Source organism: Neoarius graeffei, chromosome 1 (genome assembly GCF_027579695.1).
Source record: "Neoarius graeffei isolate fNeoGra1 chromosome 1, fNeoGra1.pri, whole genome shotgun sequence".
Taxonomy (NCBI): Eukaryota; Metazoa; Chordata; class Actinopteri; order Siluriformes; family Ariidae; genus Neoarius; species Neoarius graeffei.
The window spans coordinates 84,924,691-84,930,690 of record NC_083569.1 but is presented as its reverse complement, the minus strand read 5'-3'; positions in this window follow the sequence as shown (position 1 = coordinate 84,930,690).

Here is a 6,000-nt window from a genome sequence, read left to right as displayed (position 1 = left end):
AATCCCCTAGATGCACTTAGATAGTTGACTTTCCCTGAGAAATGCTAATACTGCATCGGTGATGTGTTTGGATCTAGGCTCAACTAGTAGATTTTCTAAAGACAGTGTCAATTTAGATTTTTCCACAGCCTTTTTCAGTCCTTCTCTTTGCCTTGAATAATGCGTACATTTAAGTAAAACATGCTCTACATCTTCTGTCCCTCCACAGTGCTCACAGAAACCAGTAAGATGTTTCTGAATCTTAAATAGGCTGCTATTCAGCCCTGTGTGGCCTATCCTTAATCTGGAAAACCATACCTCTTCCTGTCTCCCAGCATAACCTGATTTACTGAATGTGACATGTCTATGTACCTTATATAGATGTCTTCCTCTCTTCTCTTCCTTCCATTCGGCTTGCCAAAGTTTACTCACGTTAGTATATATTAAAACCTTAACTTCTGGCCGGCTGAGGGGAATTACAAGTTGGACTTCAGTGTTTGTAGTTGCCTCCTTTGCTAGCCTATCTGCTGCCTCATTGCCCTCCACTCCCCTATGAGCAGGGACCCACACAAACTGGACATGCAGGCCTTGTTGGGTTAGTACAAACAATATTTGATTGATCTCATTTAGTAAGTCCTGACGGCATGGTGAGGAACCATTTTCTATAGACAATAAGGACGACATCGAGTCTGAACAAATCACAGGCTGAAGAGTCTTAAAATCCTCTATCCATTGGAGGGCAAGTATGATGGCTGACATTTCCACTGCAAGGATAGACAAATGGTCAGAGGTTCTCTTTTTAATTGAGATATTAAGGTCTGGTATGTGCACTGCTGCCCCCGTTCTGCCATCAAGATCTTTGGATGCATCTGTATAAATGAGTGTATGGCCATAAAACGCATGCTGCAGATATTGGTCAACATCCCAATATATTCCATTATTTGCAATTTTATTTTTTGCTTCAAATATTACAGAGGGTATACCAAATAGCCATGGAGGGGTTCTGCTTAAAGGAACTGTGTCACAGCAAGAAACGGCACCAATTTCCAACTCATTCGCCCACTTGTTCCCTCCCCAACCAAAACTGTTGTTCTGCGATTTACCATATTCCCAACAATCCAGTAGCACCTGTTTTGTAGGGTGTGACTCTTCATGCCCCCATAAAGTTGTCCAGTACACCATACTGAGCTTAAGTCGCCTAAGGTGTAGGGGCATTTCCCCTGTTTCGATTTGTAATGCTGGTATAGAGGATGTTCGAAATGCACCACTACAAATTCTCAAGCTAGTAGAATGAACTTTATCTAGGCCGCTGAGCAAGGTCTTAGAAGCCCCCATGAAAGCTACACAGCCATAGTCTAGCACCGACCTAACCAAGGCAATATAGATTCTTCTCAACGCAGACCCTGTCGCTCCCCAGTCAAACCCTGATACACATTTGAGAACATTCACAGCCTTTTTACATTTCTCCATGACTTTCTGTATATGTTCCCTAAATGTTAGCTTGACATCGAACCATATACCCAGATACCTAATAGTGCATGTTTGGAAAAGAGTCTGACCGTACAATCGGAGGTCTACTGTAGGATTCACTCTCTTCTTTGAAAAACAAATAACTTGTGTCTTTTCCACCGACAGCCTGAATCCCCACTCTCCAGCCCACCTTTCCACTATATTAATAGCCCCCTGCATCTTTTTTTTCACATGGTCTACATTGCGGCCCCTCATCCACAAAGCCCCATCGTCTGCATACAACGCTCTATGAACAGCAGCATCCTCAATACCACAAAATATATCATTAATCATTATATTAAATAATACAGGGCTACACACACTCCCCTGCGGCGTTCCATTCTCTATTTGATATTTCCTGGACAGACTTGTCCCCACTCTCACTTCGATGGTCCTATTTCTAAGAAAGTCACGTACCCAGTTAAACATTTTACCCTTAATGCCCATCCTATGCAATTTCAACAACAGCCCTTCTTTCCACAACATATTGTATGCTTTCTCTATATCGAAAAAGATAGCCAGCACAGACTCCTTGTTAACCTGTGCCTTTCTCACTTCATTCTCCAGGCACAGGACAGAATCCATGGTAGTGCGCCCACTGCGGAATCCACTTTGATAACATGAAAAAAGGCCTCTTTTTTCAACTTCATAGGTCAACCTCTTAGTCACCATTCTCTCCATGAGCTTGCATAAATTAGACGTCAGAGCGATTGGTCTATAGCTTTTCATATTAGACTTATCCTTACCTGGCTTTCCAATGGGAACCACAACTGAGTGTTTCCAACTCACTGGTAACTTTCCTTGTTTCCAGACCTCGTTATACAATTTCAAAATCACAAACTTAGCCATAACTTCTAATTCCTTAATCATTTTATAGCACACACCATCCTTCCCTGGTGAGGTATTCCTAACTCCAGCCAAGGCTCTTATGCACTCACTCATTGTAAATTCCCTATCCACCACACCATCACCAACATGTTCCCTCTCCAGGATCTCCTTGTTGTCTTGTATAATCTTTCCCCTCCGAGATAGTTCTTCGCCTGACAAGTTTCCTGAGCTATGTATTCTAACAAAGGCTCTCGCCAACATTTCCGCCTTTTCCAAGTTTGTTACTGCTTCACTTCCATTATCTTTGATCACCGGTAAGGAGTGATAGCTCCTAATGCCCCCCATCTTCCTAATCATGCCCCACATGTCACTGACCTTAATATCTGCCCCTATTTGGCTGCAGAACGCTCTCCAATAACTCCTTTTTGTGTCTTTAATAATTCTTTTAACTCTGGCCTGAGCCCTTTTATATTCCAATAGGTTGTGAAAAGTATGACTTGCCTTTAAAACCTTGAAAGCCTTATTCCTGATCTTAATAGCATTTGTACACTCATCAGACCACCAAGGTACCATCTTCCTTCCCTGCCTTCCAGAGGACCTACCAATTACCTCTTCAGCTGAATCACACAGTATTCGTGTTATTATAGAATTTAGCTCGTCCACGTCATCAGTGAGTACAGGAGGGAGCTGCATAAGCTTAGCACTTACAGTAACCCTATACAATCCCCAATCTGCCTGCTTCAACTTCCATCGCGGAAACCAGTTCTCCTCCAAACAGATATTTTGATCTCTAATCGTTGTAGTTATGACATAGTGATCACTGCCAAGAGAAAGATCAGAAACTTCCCATCTGCTTACGCCAGCTATTGGCCCAGAAGTAAATGTGAGATCTATTGCCGATTCAGTTCCATGCGCAGCATCATACCTTGTACTACTACCATCATTCAAACAACTGAGGTTAAAATCATCCATGACTTCCTCAACAGTGATCCCATTTACATCAGTTTTTGTGCCCCCCCACAAGGTATTGTGTGCATTAAAATCACCACAAAACAATATATTCCCATGTCCCACTTCACACAAACTCTCCAGTGCCTTTCTCACTATAACCTTGCATGGGTTATAGAAATTAATAATTCTCAGTCTAGTTTTGTCAATCCATATGTCAACTAACACCACTTCAACATCTTCATTCATTTCTAAAATCCTGTAATTGATCCCCTGCTGCACAAACGTCGCTACCTCCCCTCCCCCCATATCCCTATCCTTCCTCACTGCCACATAACCATATAAAACAAAATCTAAAGAGGGCTTCAACCATGTTTCTTGTATGCAAATGATGTTGGGTTTGACGTCTTGCTCTTCAATAAACTGTTTAAACTCCTGGCCATTGGCCAGTAGACTCCTGGCATTCCATTGTAAAACACACAAACACATTATGAACACTTGGGGGTGGCTAGACGAAAGTCGGGGTCCAATGGCTCTGAAAGCATATTATGTATGTTGAGTACTGTCAATCCTCGAATGTCTAGATGCTTCTCAGCTGCCTTTTTTATCATTTTAATTTTGTCTGTCCGACTCTCAATCAGTGCTGATCGGTTAATAACCTCCGCTATGAAAGCAACAAAATTCTTCTTATTCACTATAAGTGTATCGTCAGTGAGTTTGCAACACTTTTGGGGCATTTGGACTCCAGCAAGCATAGGGGCAGCATGCAAACCAACATTAACAGCAGTTCTCGCTTTGTTTTCTTTGTTAACCCGTTTGATGGCCTCCGCATATGAGATCTGCTCTTTAACATTTTGCACCTGAACGGCTTTCTTATGCATCTCACAGCCTTTGTATGCCGCGCTATGTTCTCCACCACAATTGCAGCATTTAATTTTAGTGCCTTCTTCACATTTACCATATTCGTGCTCCCCCCCACACCTAGCACACCTACACTTGGCTTTACACACTAACGCAATGTGGCCGTATCTTTGGCACTTAAAACACCTTGTTGGCGGTGGAACATATGGTCTCGTCTGATAACTAACGTATCCGATCATAATTCTTTCAGGTTGCTTGGGTTCCTGCAATGTTAGTAGAACAGACAGGCTTGGCGTTTTTATCCCCGCCCTGGTAACCAGCAATCGTTTAACTCTGATCACACTAATACCTCTAATGTTCTGCTTAATTTCTTCTTCCGACAGTTCAGTCGGCACACCTGTTATCACAACCAGTGCATTCCCCCTTTCTACCCAGTCCTGAACTTTAACGTTAATTCCTAATAGGTTCCTACACTGCATCAGTCCTATACGCTGGTCCCTATCCCGACAAACAATTAGCAGACTCCCGTCTCTTAGAGGTTTAACATCAAACACATCACCAACCAGTTTGTGTATCGCTGCACTCACTTTCAAGGGGTTCAGTAAACCGGGTTTTTGAAATTTCATAACCACCTTAATGTCTCTCCTCTTCTGCTTAATTCTAGGATCATCAGGTGTATCTCTTGTCTTACATTTTTTCCTTTGGTTTCTCGACTGCACTAGTTGAAAGTCGTCTTGCTGGTCACCCTCACTGATTGTACTCATTTCATCTTCCTCAAACTCAATGCTGTCTAAGACATTATCAAAATCTTGTCCAGTGTCACACCCCAGTCCTCCTCTAACAAAGTTCGAATCCACCGGGTCCGGTGGTTCTTTCTCTGACTTACTCATTCCCACTTCAAATTTTCCCGTCCTCCGACACAAGCGCTCCCTTCCCGTCGACCGGCCTCGCTGTTGTGACGCCCCAGCTGGTTTGTGCTGGGTCTGTCACGTGTCCCGTCCTGTCTGTCTGTTGGTTGTTGTTTCTCTCTTTGGCCTGCAGGGGGAGCGTGCCATCAGTGTGATGTAGGCTAATTGCTCAGGTGATTGGGAGGTGGATATAAGCCGGGTCCTGACAGTTTGCTAGAGAGCTCTCTCTCTTCCCCCCCACCCCCCTTACTCGCCTGGCGGCGGCGCTGGCAGCTGGAGCCGGCTATGGTTTGGGTTTTTTTTGCACTTTACTATGTTGATATATATATATTATAGTCTTGCTTTATCTCTTATTGCCTGATTTTTGTACATAGTTCATTTTAATAAATATCTTTTGTTAATTGGAGCAACTGTGTGGTCTCCCCTTTATGTTGTGGCTGCCTTGAGCCAGGTGACCATGACATGTGGGGGCTCGATCCGGTTAAATTGACCTGGAACTTTTCGGTGCGCTTTGGACTTTGGAAGGTAGGCTACGCTGTGATTCCCATTAGTTACGTAATTGACGTTGGGGTAACGTTGGGGCGTTGAATGAAACGTATTGAGGTTTTTCACCCACGTGACCAAGTCATGTGAGGCTGCCATTTTGGACGTCACGGCTCGAATCAGTTTGAATGCGAGGAAGGCGACAAACGAAAAACATAAAAGAAAAAGGAGCAAGATGCAGAAAACACCTTCACTATCCAGCGACGTAGGGCATTTACAGGGCGAGCAGAGGGAGAGGTATTTGCAAAAATTGTGGTTAGCAGGCTTAGAGAACGACGTTTACCTGCTTCCACCAGGATTGTTCACTGACGTACGGAAGTACACGAAGCCCTCTTCTTTACCTGACTTCGGCCCACATGATCTGTATACCTATGTCGTTAAAAACCCATCGCCATACACAGGTATTGATCTGAAAGCGTATAAG